The 17832-nt window shown below is 38.0% G+C and overlaps 1 pseudogene across 1 annotated transcript; it reads right to left on the bottom strand.

The window, feature by feature from the left end:
• Nucleotides 1-1974: 1974 nt before the first annotated feature.
• On the bottom strand, nucleotides 1975-17371 carry LOC149549612 (putative multidrug resistance protein; annotated as a pseudogene). The gene is made up of 8 exons (XR_016354287.1): nucleotides 17161-17371; nucleotides 16992-17084; nucleotides 7531-7709; nucleotides 6946-7403; nucleotides 5663-6202; nucleotides 4601-5519; nucleotides 3277-4274; nucleotides 1975-2468 (listed from the first exon to the last, which is right to left on the bottom strand). The product of XR_016354287.1 is annotated as a putative multidrug resistance protein (transcript).
• Between the last annotated feature and the right edge of the window lie 461 nt (nucleotides 17372-17832).

The raw sequence follows: 17832 nt of genomic DNA, 5'->3' as shown, positions 1-17832 counted from the left end.
TTACATCTCAACAAATCCACCCTCTTCGTCCTTTTTTGGCAATACTTATAAGCTCACGAAAATGGAATCATTAAGGCAAATTCTCATACAATATTGCCAAACGATCCCTTTATGTTGCACATATCAAATGATTATTGATATTTTATAGAACTAATAAGTACTAAATCTTGGTCATGTAAATTTTTTATATCCTTAATATTCTCTAAGTAGTTACATGTATTCGCATTTCTTTACTTTCTCCTTTTGCATGGTAGCACAAAGATCCCACAAATACTAAAAATAGACAAGGTTTTAAAGTATTGTTGCAACAATCTACACAAAATAATCAAGGACCTGCCATTGTACTAAGTAGTTTATCCTCATGGGATTAAAAATATAGAATCTAGTATGTCATTACTCCTATACTGGACACCAACAGTAATGCCTAGAATGGAGGAGATTCTGCTATACGGAATCACACATTCAAAAGAAAAACACAAACATATGCTTGTAAGTCTCGACCACTCAATTTCATCTTTAATAGAACTAAAAGAGATAATACTCTTAACAGTTCTATCCCTCCCATCAATACAACTCTATTTTTCTCCTCTCTGGTATATATCTCATAGATGTAGGAATTGACATGGCTATGATACCACATGAAAGTGCAAAATGAAAATCATTGATATTCATTTTACTCAATTGAGATAATCTTACAATGCATAATACTAGTTGATAGAGCCATTCATTTTTTCATAACTACTTAAGAGAATAAAATTCTCATCAATGTAAAACTCCAACAAGAACACCTTAATAACTAAAATAGTCCCTTTTCATCATCTTGCATGATCTACTTATGAAAATCAACTAGATATTCAAATAAGAGTTTACATATACAGAGTAAGTTCTAAGAGAGATTATGTTTCATTGCATAATTCAATCCCCTCACTCATTCATTAAAGAATCAAGTCAAGCCTCTAAAAAATTATTTTAAATTGCGCATATATAAGAGTTTTGCATACTACATATATGTTAAAAGTCTAACAACTTGAAATTTTTTGGACTTGCAAAGATTTGTTGTCAATTTTTTTGAGCGTGCGCGCACACACACAGATATATATATATATATGAAACAAGATTGACATGTTTTTGTTAGCAAACTTATAAATAATCCTTCTTACTTTTTCATTAATAGAAAATTTAACTCAATTAATAGAGCCAAGATCAATCCGGCTGATATATTCACAAAGGTTGTCAACAAAGAGAAGTTCGAATGTGCTAGAACTTCTCTTAGGGTTGTGAAGAAAAGATAGATCATTCTTTGAGCAGGGTATTGGGTGATTAGTTGCAGCATTGGTTGTCCTTCAGGTGGGAGTTTGTTGATATGGTGAAGGCCAACAATTACATTATTCTTCCCTCCAATAAGTGTGTCTCTTGGTTTCCTGAGACCTTTCATATGTAATATTATTGGAGCCTTTTTATATGCTGCTCCTGCTTATTTGTAATTATCTTTTATACATTAATCCAATATTCTGGAGTCTGGACGTAGCCACTATTGTGGTGAACCAGGACAAATCTGGTGTTGTGCATTTTTGTATTGCGTCTAGTTTTATTTCTCTGTTTTAAATCCTTTCAAAAAACTGACACAAAACAATAACCGTTTCTTATTCCGTGTCTATTTAATTAAATTTTGAAATCCATTTAAATAAAATTGTCTCAATTAGTTTAAGAAATTAGGAAGTAAAAATTAATTAAATGAATTGAAAAAGTTCATAATTATGTGGGTTGTGACACACCATCACATTTGAAGCAATGCGGGTAAAAATGTGCAGCTTGCGAAAATATTGCAACATTTTAAGAGGACACCATTACTTTTGAAGCAGTGCAGGTTAAACGGTGCAGCTTGCAGAAATATTGTATACAATACAGGAAAGAAATAAGATGGTGCAATGGATTGTTATGAATGCGAGGAAAGAATTCACATGGTACAGTGAGTTGATATGAATGCCTTGTGCTAAATCATTTATGGTGGGTTTAATTTACAAGTGAAGTTCAGTTATATACACGATATAGATGAAAGCATGCATCTTTACAGCTTTCTTTCTTACCACTCGGAACTCAGGGCAAGGGAAATTGATTTTGCTGTTGAAGATTCACAAGAGAAAAATAATCACCTTCTTCACCTTTGCTTAGCAACTGAGAATGATTTCCTTGCTCCACAATTCTTCCCTTGTCAATAACTACTATGCAATCTGAATTTTGGACGGTGCTCAACCTATGGGCTACAGTGACACTTGTTCGACCCACCATGACTTTGTCTAGGGCGTCTTGAACCACTTTCTCAGACTGGGCATCCAATGGCCTCATCTAAAAGAAGGATGCTTGGATTCTTTATGATCGCCCTGGCTATGGCAATTCTCTGCTTCTGCCCTCCTGACAACTGCACACCTCTCTCCCCTGTGTTTCTATCATATCCATCCTGTAAACATCTGCAGTGACTAGGAAGATTATTACTATAAGAGCCGTGATAGAAATTGCAATGCACTACTTACCACATTGGCATCCTGTAAATATCCAGTGCTGTGACCTTCTGGGAAGTCCCAGTGCTTCACCCTTGTGAGCATCACCTAAATCCAATGAGTGCTAAGTGTTTCATTTATTCTCATAAGAGATGGATTCATGTTGAATCACTACTCATGAAATATGGGTCAATAAATTTGACTCAAAATCACATGGTTAAATCCTGATAGCAATATCACAAAGATGATTACTGTTTGGTATATAAATATCAATCTGTCCAATCTAATTTGATAGATTACTGTTCAGGACTTAAAACTCACAATGTTTTCCTAGTTGTTTTGTTAAGGTAAGTCAAGTTTTAAAAGGGCTCAAAATGTTTTACGAAGGATATAGCATAAAGCACAATGAAATACAAAGAAAAAAGATTAAGACAACAAAAAACACAAAACAACAGCAACATAGCAAAACCAGAGCAGAAATCTAAAAAGCAGAAAAACAGCCAACCCAAATCAGGGTGGTTTAGAAAGTGTTCCAAAAATGTTCGTTTTCTCAATATACCAGAATTATTTAAGCCTAATCTTTATGTTTCCCTAGTTGTTCTGATTCAATCTGACAATATGAGCCAGACTTGAATAATCATGCATTTAATGTTAATCCACATCAATAGACCAAACCACTGAATTCTAGATGTTATAATTTATAATTTTACTCAATCAATTCATAAATTGATAAAAGATTTTAATCAAATCAAACAAGTGGTTGAGGAAGTCTACGCACGATATGAATTCATGGGCATTTGCAGCCTTGGTAGCTTCGATCACCTCTACTTCAGTTGCATCATCTTTACCATATGCAATGTTCTCACGAATACTCCCAGCAAATAATGTAGGCTCCTGCCCAACCAAAGCTATATGTTGTCGTAGGGATCTCAGATTGAAACTTCTGATGTCATTTCCATCCAGTGTCACTCTTCCTTTCAGTGGATCATAGAACCTCTCGATCAATCCAACAATAGTAGATTTTCCACACCCACTCTGTCCCACCAGAGCCATGCTACTTCCAGCCTTAATTTTGAGGCTGAAATTTTGAAAAATAATGACATTAGGTCGAGCTGGATAAGCGAAATCCACGTTTTCTATGTCAACATTACCCTCCAGTTTCTGAGGTTTAATGGCCTCTGGATCATCTGGACATATGAGTGTGTTTTTGTGGAGAATTTCAAACAGGGACTCTACAGTATCGGCTCCCCTGGCAATATCTGAAGTCATGTTACCTGCATCTGCTATTATTCTACCAGCTCTTAGCAAAATTAAAATTGTTTTGAGCAGATCAATATTTGTTATGGTTCCTTTGCTAACCAGCTTTCCTCCATACCAGAGAACCATTGCCCAATTCAATATGGTAAGAGACTGAGAGGCTGCCAGGCCCAATCCTGCATACCATGAATCCTTACTGATTTCTTTACGAGGAACTTCCTGCTTGGAATCAAATAAGCGGAGAATTTTGTCCTGGGAACAGAGAGCAGTTATGGTTCTGTGGTTTACCACTGATTCTGCAGCTAACTGGCAGCCTTGCTCTTGGGCACTGACTGACTTTTTGGAAATGTTCTGGAGAAGAACTTTTCTCATATAGTAGCATGTGATTATGATTGGTTGCATTGCAATCATTACAAGGGCTAGACGCCATGCTATGAAAAGGCCCAGTATGCAGGCAATGCCCACTCCAGACAGAGCTTCAGTCAACAGAGACACTCGATCAGCCACCAGAGATCTCATCTATCAACACAAAATTAGACAAAAATGATGCATTTTACTTGTGCTCAATACAAAACCATTCAATTAATATAAGATCTACCTGAAATAATAGAGGATTGGACAAATTTATATAGCAATAGATTGGACGAAAATATAACAACTAACAAGGTAGAAATTTAAATACTAAACACTCAACAATTCCAATAATGTAAGATCGATATGAGAAAACATAATGTAAGATTGATATGAGAAAACTAAATATATGATTGGACAAAATTCTGTAGCAATAATAAGAAAGAAATCGACTGCTATAAGAGCTGTGATAGGAATTGCAATGCACTACTTACCACATTGGCATCCTTTCCTAGCATTGAACACAGCGCTCCGCTTGAATCCTCGTCCAGGTCAAACCACCCAATCTCAAAAGTTAAAAGCTTATCCAATATCATGAGCCGGACCCTTCTGGTCAGCAACTCCCCCATGAGGGTAAAGTTATAATGCTGAAGAAAGCTCACCACACAAGCCCAGAGGGATAAACATGCAAAAATGGTGCAATAGATCTTCACCTTTTGCTTCATCTCGTCTTCGTCCTTCAAGAACAGGACACCTGTCATGGAGCCCACTGTAAGAGCACAGGCAGGCTGCAGAGCTCCGTAACCAATAGCCCCTGCACAGCCCATAATAGCCTGCTTCCACTCTGGAGCATTCAATGCCAAGAGTCTCCTGAAAGAAGGAGAAGGAGCTCTCGTGTCCACGTTTTTAGTCTCATTGTATCCTTCTTCGCCCACGTTTTCTTGCTCTGGAATTATACGTCTTGACCGGCTACTATAGTTTGATCCATTCCGGGATCCATGTCTACTTCTGTTAGCTAATGAGATACTAGCTGGAGAAATACACACAGTAGAACTGCTCTTTTGCATTTGCCCATTCTTTGGGTTCAGTTGCTGTAATTGCACCAGAGCTGCGTAAACTCCATGGGGCTTATGAATGAGTTCTTCGTGCTTGCCCTCTTCAATCACTTCACCGCTTTGAACCACTGCTATTTTATCTGCATTGCGTATGGTACAGAGACGATGGGCTACCACCACTGTTGTGCGGTCCATGGAAGCTTTGTCAAGGGCCTCCTGAACTATTTTTTTCTGATTCTGTATCCAATGCACTTGTGGCCTCATCCAAGAGTAGGATTGAAGGATGTTTTAAAATCGCTCTTGCTATTGCCATTCGTTGCTTTTGGCCCCCGGACAGTTGTACACCTCTCTCACCCACCTGCACTCAGTAAACAATATACACAGAACAACGGTTTCAAACAGGGGAATGCATATAACTTACCTGGGTATGAGTATAACCAATGAAACAAAGCACATTTTTTGGATGACCACCTAAAAAACTACAGACATGTGAATGCTTACTTGAGTACAATAGCCATCTGGAAGGTGGCAGATGAAATCATGAGCATTTGCATCTTTCGCTGCATTCACAACATCATCCATGGTGGTGTCCTCTTTACCAAACAGGAGGTTTTCATATATAGAGGTAGCAAAAAGTGCAGGCTCTTGACTGACGAGTCCAATTTGGGTTCTCAACCATTTGAGCTGAAGGTTTTGAATGTTCTCTCCATCCAAAAGAACTCTCCGTTGAGGGGATCATAGAAGTGTTCTATTAATGAAATAACTGTGGATTTTCCTGAACCACTGCTACCCACTAGAGCCACGGTTTTCCCTGCTGGAATTATGAGGTTAAAATTGGCCAAAATTACAGTCTCTGGCCGGGAAGGATATACGAACTCCACGCTTCTTAATACGATTTCCCCTGAGACTTTTTCCAATACTTTACCAGTTGTTTCATCCCAATTGATCTCCGGAACTCTGTGGATCATTTCAAATATTTTAAATGCCGCCGCAATTGCCTCAGAGAAGTACTTGAGATTGGGCAGTGCCGTCCCCAAAGCCCTGAGCAACGAATTCCTCAATTAACATGTCGATAAATAGAGCCATTTTCTATATATTACTATCAAGATTAAAGTGTATAAAAGTGTATAATTGTTGAGGCCAAAAGACAAAAATCTATCTTTCATGAATACTAATTTCATGAATACTAATTTTATGAATACTTATTATTTCTTGTATTCAGGTGATGTTCACTGAGATGAATTATTGGATTTTTAATACAATGTCATCCATCCTAGTGTTACTTACTTGATTATTGAGTTTTCTGTAAGATTAAATCTACTTAATCTAGGTAAATGGAGTAGAAAGTTAAGTAGGTTCAATCTTAGAGGGAATCTGTGGTTAAGCACACTTAAGTAGGAGTAGTAATGGGAAGGGTGTCCTCTGGAGAAGGGTTAATGTTCCACCTCTATGAGTATCACTTAGATACAATGAATGTTCAGTATTACTTTCATGAAAGATAGGCTCTTTTGAATCACTTCTCATGAAACATAGGTCAAAAATTTGACTTAAAACTACATAATAAACTACTGATAAAAATACCACAAATTAACATCTTTTCAAATAATCATTATAATAGTTAAGATATTTAGTGTCGCCCATGATCCCAAGCGTTCCACGCCTAACCACGGCTATTAAAGTTTCTGAGGAATCTCACCCTAAGATATAACAGGGGAAATAACAACAAAAAAATGTACTGGAAATGAAAGTGCTTGAATATTATTTTCTCTAGGGCAGATCCTTACAGGCCACCAATGATCAGACAATATCCCGTTCCAAGGATCTTTCCTCCTGAAATTTCATTGTGCAGGATAAGTCTGCTTCCATACCATGTTACGAATGCCCATATATCGAAATTGACACCACTGGCACCTATAGCCAGGCCTTTTGCCAGGCTCTGTTTAATCCCCAGCTTCATGCTTCTTTCTAGTGCACAGGAAAACTTGGCCATAACTTTCTCTTCAGCAACAAAGGAATACACAGTTCTAACAGAGGAAAGAGTTTGTTCCGCAATGCTGTTGGCCTTGTTATACTCTGCATGCATCTTCCCACTAATGGCCATCAGCTTTCGTCCATAAAGCACACCTGGTATTATCAGCAATGTTAAGAAGGGCGAAGTCACCAAAGCAAGCCTCCATGACAAATAGAAGGCAGCACCATAGGAGCTCACAAATGTAGACAAGTTCATGATGAAATTGGGCACCTAAATATTCCTCACAAAATTAGCTTAAACCAGTCCACAAAAAATTGATCTGATGTACAATATGAAAACAATATTGAACAACCACCCTAAGAAATGTATATTTGGCTTGTTTGTGAAAATCAATTACCTTATCACTCAAAACATCTTGTATGATGAATGTATCATTGGAGATACTGTTGATAACCTCAGCCGTATCAACGCCTGCAGTGTCGAAAAATGCAACCTCATGCCTCAGTACTGCCATCAGATATTTTCTACGCATGCGGGAAGCTTGCCTTTCTCCAGTCCTTGCCCAGCAAAAAGCCTCTGAAAAACACATTCTGTAGACTCAAATAATGGAAGCAAAGGAAATTGATTGTTTCATTTCATGCATCTAATTTTTTTGAACTGTAATATATTTATATGGGTTTGAGAAAAAGTTTCAATTGTTTTTGTTCTTAGAATTCAGAATTTATCAGGGTCAATGGTTGAAAATCAAGTCGGTCATACGGTGCATGGGTTATGGTGGTTATAGTTTTATGGCCTATTGATTTTGAACATAAAAGTTCGTAATAAATTCAAGAGAGAAACATTTTGCACGGAATTATCGTGTAGTAATCGAATTGCTTGGTTGAACCTGATTTTTAATAGGAAACACATTATTGTTTTTCCTCTGGATCAGGTTTTTGCTTCAATTCAGAGTTCTTTATAAAAGTTCGGATATAAACAGCTATGATTGTAATGGTTTTATGTTTTCTTTGTGAGAAAATAGATGGGATTGTTTTTCATCTGGATCAGGTTTTGGCTTCAATTCAGAGTTCTTCATAAAAGTTGGGATATAAACATCTATAATTGTAATAGTTTTTTGTTTTCTTTGTGAGGAAATAGATGGCATCTTTTCAGATGTAAAACCTATTTCTTGTGAGAGTTTTTCTTTTTCTTCTATTTTTTATGTTTAAAATCTTTATCTTATTCACAAGTTTATTTGAAAATATTAATGTATTATTATTGATCTATAGATTGAAAAAAATAAATTCACAAACTATGATGAATTACTTTGTTTTGGTCTAATGCTTGGGATGGATTCCCATCCATATTATCCATGTATCTTCAACTTTAAACTCTTTGTGATTCTTTTCATGCCACTGGATGGGATAAAGTGGCTCATTACAAGACTCCTTATCAATTGGGACCCATTGTTGGTTACAGATGGAAGCACTCTTTTGATTGGCCTCCTGGAGGCACAGACATGGATTGTCAGGAGCTATCTCAGATTCTAACCTCTAGAAAGTGTTCCTCTTTGCCAGGTCTAGATGTTTTGGCTTGGGGAGGTACCTTGTCTGGTAAATATCATGTCTTTGCTAGGTATCAGGAGATAATTAGACAATTATTGAGGATGCTAAGGTCCCTTGGTGGAAGCAAGTTTGGAATAAAGTTTCTTGGTCCAAGTACAATTTTTTCATGTGGTTAGTGGCTCACAACCGTTGTCTTATGTGGGATAATCTTTGTAAATGTGGATTTCAGAGCCCCTCTTATTGTGTTTTGTGTGGTAATGGGGAGGAGTTTGTCTCCCATTTTTTCTTCCATTGCTCCTTTTCTACTCAGCTATGGCACCTTTGGTGGAGTGCTTGGGGTTGCTCTTGTAGGCATGCTTTCTCTTTGCCTGAGTTCTAGGCCCACTTGGGTAGTGCTTCCGCCAAGTCTTCTCCTCTCCATGCTGCTTGGATTGCAGCCCCATCATTCATACTCTGGCATATCTGGCTAGAGAGGAATCGTCGAATCTTTCAAGATGTTTGGCTTAGTGTTATGAATATTTGGTGGAAGATCTCACATTCTCTTCAGGAAACTATTCAAGTGAAGTGTGCACTAGATGGGGGTATGGATCCGGTTGATCTTGCTATATGCAATCACCTCAATTTTTATCTTGATGCAGGAGCATCCAGAGGTATAAGGGCAATCCTGTGTCACCCAAAAAATTGTACTTAGACTTAGTTTCTGTTTCATGTGTTTTCATTTTTGGACACCCATTTGGGTCAAATAAAGGTTCCAACTCTCACAGTTCCACTATCAGTGAGCTAGTAAATCCTGAAAAAATAGGAGTATGTAATTGGGCCATCATTTTGGTAAACTAGAAGGTGTGAATTTTTCAGATGAATGTAATTGTGATTTAGAGCATTCCAGAAAAAGAATCAGGTCAAAAGGCCCCACAGTTTGAAAGTTATTGCAGTTTTTCGAGTTTTGGAGACCTATTAAGAATGCTTCAAAGTCAGGTTAGGGGCATTAAATGACCTTGAAAAGGGCTGAAAAATGGGGGATGAGTGAAGCTTGTCCATAGGGCTATAGAGCTCTTCGAGAGCTTTTCAGAAATATAAACGGTTCGTCAATCGGAGCTATGGTTCAAAAGTTATGCCTCCTGGAAGTTCGGTTACCGTTTTTGGATTCTTTTAGATTTGCGCCGACTTCTAACGCAGCTTTTGGAGCCTTCTATTTGGTCGGTGGATGCCTACTAGCACTTTCTAGAATGTATTCCTAGTCCTTAACCCTCTGGGGTCTATTTAAGGAGATTCCTGGCATTGTAAAAGGTAGTTCGGAGTGGAGTTTGAGAGGAGGTACTAAAAGGAGAAACTATCTCCACATTTATGCTATTGTAAGCCCTTAGGGCATATTTTGAAGTTTATTTTCTCTATACTGAATGTACTAGCTTATTTTTTAGTTAATACAATTTCCCTTTTCTATTGTGTCCATTTTGTTCTTGGGTTGTGTCCCCATCAAGTGGTATCAGAGCAGGTTTTCCTGAGTGTGTAGACAGAGCGCCGACTATGAGGCAGTTTGCACCAGGACTGTGTGGTTGTGAGTTTGAGTTAAGAAGATGCCTCCATGAAGAGAGCGTGGTGAAAGGGCCAGAGCTATTAATCCTGAGGAGGTTAGAGCCCTCCAAAGGTAGGTAAAAGCATTGTAGGAGGAGCTTTGTAGAGGGACAACTATGGCTACATGTGATGAAAGTGAAGATGACAACGAAGAAGATGAAATTGGACCAGAAGGGGAATTTGATGGGAAAGTTTTGAATCATGTAGAGGAAAGGCTTTTTAGGGCCATTACTAAGTTTGGGAAAATACCTACAATTGAAGTGGGTGTATTTTCAGGAAATCTGAAACCAGATGAGTTGATCGATTGGATCAATGAACTGGAAGAATACTTTGAGTATGAGGGTATCAGGGACCCGGATAGGGTTAAGTTTGCAAAGGCCAAACTGAAAGGCCATACCAAAATCTAGTGGCAAGAGGTCCAATTGGAAAGAAACAGAAGAGGAAAGGAGAAGATCACAAGATGGGATTGCATGGTGGACAAATTGAAGAAGCAGTTCATTCCTGTGGATTACGAGCTTGATTTGTTTAAGAAGATGCATGGGTTAAAGCAAGCAGGAAGATCAGTCCAAGAATATACAGAGGAATTTTATCGACTCTTGATTAGAGCAAGGCATGTAGAAGCAAATAAGGAGAAGGTTGCTCGTTATATTAGCGGGTTGCGACCTAGCATCCAGGAGGAATTAAGTCTGGTAAGAATGACCAGCGTTGAAGAGGCATACTAGTTTTCCCTACGAGTTGAAGAGAATCTGAATAAAAGGTTTGAAGGAAGACAAAGAGGGTGTGGTCAAGGAGGAAGGGGAAGCGGTAGATCATCTGGAGGCCGCAATGAAACCCAAAAGAAAAATGAAGATGTGGGTACTAGTAGGAACCAAATGAATGAGGGTTTCAACCGCTCCCATGATCAAGACTTTGAAAATCAGAGAGGAAGAGGTAGAGGATGTGGACAAGGAAGAGGAGGCTTTCATGGTACCTATTTCCATTGCAATGAAGAAGGTCATCATGCCTTTGAATGCCCTCAACGACAAGGAAGGACAGATAGGAGAGCTGAGGGCCAAGCTAGGGTTGCTCATGTGGATGAGGATGCACAATCATCACATTCAGCGGATGCAGAAAGAGGAGAGACCTTGGTAAATGAAAGAGTCCTACTAAGTGGTGAGATTGAACTAGGACAATGGAGGAGTTTGTTCCGTACTAGATGTAAGTGTGAGGATAAATGTTGTGATGTGATCATTGATGGTGGTAGCACTGATAACTTGGTATCAGAAAAGATGGTCTCTAAGCTGAAGCTCAAGAGGGAGAAACATCCCCAGCCCTATCGGATTGCTTGGGTAAAAGATGATCATAAGGTCCTAGTAAGTGAACAATTTTTAGTAAAATTCAAAATTGGGAGTTACCATGATGAAGTTCTCTGTGATGTTATTTCGATGGATGTTTTCCATATATTGTTAGGTAGACCATGGCAGTTTGATAGACATGCAGTACATGATGGGCATGCAAACACATACTCTCTGACAAAGGATGGAGTTCGCCACAAATTGAAGCCCATGAAAAAGGAAGGTGAAAAGGTATGTAGAAGTGCTAGGATTTGTCTTGTTGATAGAAGGATGTTTTTAGATGGCATGAAACATTAGCATATGTGCTATGCTTTGATTCCTAGGAAAGATAAAGAAGGTAGTAGTGAAATACCACTTGAAGTTTCAGATTTACTAAGAGAATTTGGAGATATTATCTCTGATAATGTTCCAGATGGATTGCCACCAGTAAGACAAATCAGTCATCAGATAGATTTGATTCTAGGAGCTAGTTTTCCTAACAAGGCTGCTCACAGGATGACTCCTACTGAAACAGAGGAGCTAAATAGACAGGTTCAGGAGCTGTTGAGGAAGGGCTTGATTCGAGAGAGCCTGAGTCCATGTGTAGTACCTACAGTACTCACACCAAAGAAGGATGGAGAGTGGAGGATGTGTACAGATTCTCGAGCTATAAATATGATAACCATCAAGTACCAGTTTCCTTTGCCAAGGATGGATGATCTTATGGACTGCTTGAGTGGAGCTCAGTACTTCACAAAGATAGATCTGAAGAGTGGTTATCACCAGATACAGATTCGAGAAGGAGATGAGTGGAAAACAGCCTTCAAGACCAAGGAGGATCTTTATGAGTGGTTAGTCATGCCCTTTGGATTGACGAATGCCCCAAGCACCTTCATGTAGCTCATGAATGAGGAACTTAAGAAGTTCTTGGGAAAATTTGTTATTGTTTATTTGGATGATATTTTTATTTTCAGCAAGACTTTGGAAGAACATTTATTGCATATTCGTAGTGTCCTTGAAAAGCTAAGGGAAGAGAAACTGTTAATTAATCTGAAGAAGTGTATCTTTGCAAAAAGGGAGTTAGTCTATTTGGGGTTTGTTATATCACCTGAAGGTCTCAAAATGGATCTAGAGAAGGTAAAAGCCATCTTGGAATGGCCTACTCCAAGGTCTACTACTGAGGTAAGATCATTTCATGGTCTAGTTAGTTTTTACAGGAAGTTTATTAAGAATTTTAGTGGTATATGTGCACCCCTAACTGATAAAATAAGAGGGGATAGAAAAGAGTTCAAATGGACTGCAGCAGCTGCGAGAAGTTTTGAAAGAAGAAGGTGACAGAACAGCCTGTGTTGGCACTTCCAGATTTTAGAAAGTTTTCCAAGTGGATTGTGATGCCAGTGGCAGCGCTATTGGGGCTGTATTAAGCCAAGAAGGTAAGCCTATTGCATATTTTAGTGAAAAATTGAATGATGCAAAGAAGAAGTATTCTGTTTATGATCAAGAGTTCTATGCAATAGTTCAGGCCTTAAAGAAATGGAGGCATTATTTATTGCCAAAGGAATTTGTTTTGTATACTGATCATCAGGCATTACAGTACCTAAATAGCCAACGTAAATTGAATCAGAGGCATATGAAGTGGGTAGAGTTCTTGTAGAGTTATACATTTGTGTTGAAGCATAGAAGTGGAAAATCTAACAGGGTTGCAGATGCACTAAGTAGGAGACAGTTGTTGCTTACAGTAATGCAGGTTGAAGCAGTTGGGTTTGATGAACTCAAGAATTTGTACCCTGAGGATCCTAAGTTTGCTAAAGCATGGAAAGCTTGTAAAGAACCTATTGCTGTAGATAGAACCAAGTGGTTAGACTATTTGATTCAGGATGGCATGTTGTTCAAAGGTAGTCAATTGTGCATTCCAAGGAGTTCCATGAGGGAAAATCTGATTAAGGAGAAACATAGTGGAGGGATGGTAGGACATTTTGGTCGAGATAAGACCATTTCCATTCTTAGAGAACATTATTTTTGGCCTCAAATTTCATAGGATGTGAAGAAGTTTGTGCAAAGTTGCCAAGGGGTTTAGTCACAATACTGGCCTATATCAGTCATTTCCTGTTCCATCAAGGCCATGGGAGGACATAAGTATGGATTTTGTTCTTGGATTGCCAAGGACACAAAGGGGTAATGACTTCGTATTCGTGGTGGTTGATAGGTTCTCCAAAATGGCACATTTCATTCCATGCCACAAAACTCATGATGTTGTCCATATTGCAGACTTGTTTTTCAAAGAGGTGGTAAGACTACATGGTCTTCCAAGGAGTATAGTTTTTGATAGAGATACTAAATTTGTGAGGTATTTCTGGAGGACATTATGGAAAAAGTTAAGAACCGACTTGAAATTTAGTTCCATGCATCACCCACAAATTGATGGCAAAATAGAAGTGGTAAATAGGAGTCTGGGAAATTCGCTGAGATGTTTAGTTGGGGATAAGCCCAAGGGATGGGATTTGATTCTACCACAAGCAGAGTTTTCTTACAATAACTCTATAAATAGGAGTACTGGAAAATCACCATTCCAAATTGTATATGGGAATAGCCCAAAGACTGCACCAGAATTGAGGAAGATAGAGCAAGGGGAGAGGACAAGTGCTGAAGCGGAAGAATTTGCTGAACATATCAAGCTTCTACATGAGGAGGTTCAAGCACACATTACCAAGATGAATCAGGAGTATAAAGCTAGGGCTGATCAAAGGAGAAGACATAAGGAATTCCAAGTAGGGGATCTAGTCATGGTGCACTTACAAAAAGAAAGATTTCCAGCCAGTACTTACAACAAGCTGAAAATGAAGAAATTTGGCCCCTGCAAAATTTTGAAGAAACATGACTTAGGAAATGCATATGAGGTGGAGCTGCTAGATGGTATTCACATTTCTCCCATTTTCAACATTGTAGATTTAACGCAGTATCATGATGATGGTGCAGATGAGGAGCTGGTGTTAGAGCCATGTCCGATTCCTATTTCTAAGAAGGAGGAGATAGAAGACATTCTAGATCATCGTGTGGGTAGGAGTACCAGAAACAAGCAATATGAAGAGTATTTGGTCAAATGGAAAGGACGACCGATCGAGGACTCTACTTGGATTTTAGCAGCTGAGGTTTCCCATTTGGGATTTTCTCTTCCATTCATAAAGTGATAGGGTCACTTTTCAATCTACCCTGGGTGTCTGATGCAGGAGCATCCAAAGATATAAGGGCAATCCTGTGTCACCCAAAAAAATGTACTTAGACTTAGTTTCTGTTTCATGTGTTTTCATTTTTGGACACCGATTTGGGTCAAATAAAGGTTCCAACTCTCACAATTCCACTATCAGTGAGCTAGTAAATCTTGAAAAAATAGGAGTATGTAATTGGGCCATCATCTTGGTAAACTAGAAGGTGTGAATTGGCCAGATGAATGTAATTGTGATTTAGAGCATTCCAAAAAAAGAATCAGGTCAAAAGGCTCCATGGTTTGAAAGTTATTGCAGTTTTTTGGGGTTTTGGAGACCTCCTAAGAATGCTTCAAATTCAGGTTAGGGGCATTAAATGACCTCAAAAAGGGCCAAAAAATGGGAGACAAGTGAAGCTTTTCTATAGGGCTATAGAGCGCTTCGAGAGCTTTTCGAAAATATAAACGGTTCGTCAATCGGAGCTACGGTTCAAAAGTTATGCCTCTTGGAAGTTCGGTTACCATTTTTGGATTCTTCTAGATTTGCGCCGACTTCTAACGCAGCTGCTGGAGCCTTCTATTTGGTCGGTGGATGCCTACTAGCACTTTCTAGAATGTATTCCTAGTCCTTAACCCTCTGGAGTCTATTTAAGGAGATTCTTGGCATTGTAGAAGGCAGTTCGGAGTGGAGTTTGAGAGGAGGTACTAAAAGGAGAAATTATCTCCACATTTATGCTATTGTAAGCCCTTAGGGCATGTTTTGAAGTTTATTTTCTCTATACTGAATGTACTAGCTTATTTTTCAGTTAATACAATTTTCCTTTTCTGTTGTGTCCATTCTATTCTTGGGTTGTGTCCCCATCATATCTTCAGGATGGAATTGCAACTCAAAGGTATCCAAGAGTGACCAAGCAGCCTCAACATCGGAGGAAAGGTTAGGTGAATTCAAATGGGCATTGGACTCCTCCTCCCCATGAAATTATGAAAATTAACACTGATGGTTCTTCATGAGGGAATGTAGACCCTGCTGGTATTGGGGGAATGGCTCGTTGCAATTTTGGTGATGTTAAATTCTTTTTCTTAGTACATAAGGGTGATTAGACTAACAATCTCATGGAGGCTCAGGCTATTTTATATGCCGTGCAACAATGTTGCTTGTGGGGATGGAGCAAGATTATATGTGAGTCTGATTCCCAAGTGGTGGTGAACTTGTTTTCCTCACTGGAGCTTCAAGATGTTAGTTGGTAGCTGGCCACTGTTGTTAATCAGATTATTCTCTTTTGTACCTCTTTTGAGTTCATTAGGTTTACTTACATTCCTCGTGAATGGAACAGAGCTGCTGATTGTTTAGCCAAATGGGCTTATAGTCAGGCACTGGGCTAGAATATTATGGATAGGGGGAAACTTCCCTCGAGATGGTGCAAGAATTTGATGAACTTGTTGCTCAGGATCGAGCTCCTTGTTGTATTTCTTTCTGTCTTAATAAATTTTTACCCCTCTTTTTCCAATTATTAGTTATATGCAACTTAAATATTTTATTTAAGAAAATAAAGTTGGATAAACTTAACAAATTATTCATCAAAATTCAATGCCTAATGACAGATAAGAGTCCGGTAAGCTGTTATAGAATGCGTGTTGATCTTGAATTCTACAAACTACTTTGACTTTATGAATGTTATTCACACTTTTCATCAATGACGATCTACATATTATCCAAAGTTTCTTACATATGATCCAAACATTTTTACTATATTAAATACACATCACGGTGAGTGACAGAAAATTGAACTAAGATCTTTACTAGACATTGTAAAATAGATCAAATCCTTTATTAATAAAACAAATAACATCCTCATCTTATTTTTTCTTAACACAAATATAAGAGCCTGTACTTATAAATAGTCAACAGGAAGCCACATCCCCTCTCATGAAATAAAAAAGAGATTTACATGGAGGTCAAATGCTAGGCAACTTGTATTCAATCTCATGGATCTTTTTGTTTGTAAATTATATATAGTACCATGAAAAACTCGGAAATAACAAGCTTAGTTAGAAATCAGAATAGTATTATGGCTGTTCATATTTATCATGCAGGCTATAGAGATAATAGCATATTACGTTGTTCCCAGTTTTCAAAAACATGGGAAAAAGATGAATTAGTTTGCACTACTTCGTTGTAAGTAAAAACTTTCGTATGCAAACCTATTGCAATCAGTGAAAATCATACCTAAAAAAGCTGCAATTGCTACTCCAGCAGCCAAATATAGAAAATACACTACAGTCTGCATCATGGAAAAAAAAGTTGAAGATGAAGAAATCCCTAACACGTTTCAAAAATAAACCGACAACAAAGAATCTAATTTTTAAAATAAAATTTCTTACTTGGTTTAGATTACCGATTGAAGTAGAACCAGATCCGAGATCATTAATAGCACTACCGAGAATGGAGGAGACACCTGCATTGTAAAAGCCATCACCCACTGCACCTAAGCTGCCAATGACCATCATCAATCTATCTATCCAGTCGGCGTCTTCAAACAAATTCCACATCAACACTCTCAGTTGAAATTTCTCTGGGCGCTGAACATCTCTTTTTCTTTCTGCCATACTTATGAAGCGTTACCTGCCAAAACATCCGCATTGGAAATCAATCCAATGATTGTATTATCAGATAATTACTATACATTTTGATCGAGGAAGAACATCAGTTGTGAATTTTTGTAAAAGTTGATAATTAGATCAATTTTATAATTTTATTGGTACCAATAGCACAGGATTATTAGGACATTTTGTATCAGTATTCACATACTAAGGTTTCATTTTTAGACTAATTGTGTTAAATAGTTAAATTTTTTTTTTTTCCAAACTTAATTTTTGCCTTACTATGTGATGTTTAAGGGTGGCCATTTGATTGTCAAAAGAAAAGAAAATAGAACAAGAAAAATGAATTTTATGGAAAAAGAGGGTTAAACATGACACTAAAAAAATGATTATTTTTTAATCTTGTACACATAAAAGATCTAACAAGATTCATCTTCACCATCCAAAAGTCTAAACAATAATTATAA

Source organism: Cupressus sempervirens, chromosome 7, assembly GCF_028749045.1.
Source record: "Cupressus sempervirens isolate cs-2001-9-10 chromosome 7, ASM2874904v1, whole genome shotgun sequence".
Lineage (NCBI taxonomy): Eukaryota > Viridiplantae > Streptophyta > Pinopsida > Cupressales > Cupressaceae > Cupressus > Cupressus sempervirens.
The sequence above is the reverse complement of the archived record's forward strand: the minus strand, read 5'-3'. Positions and strand labels throughout refer to the sequence as shown.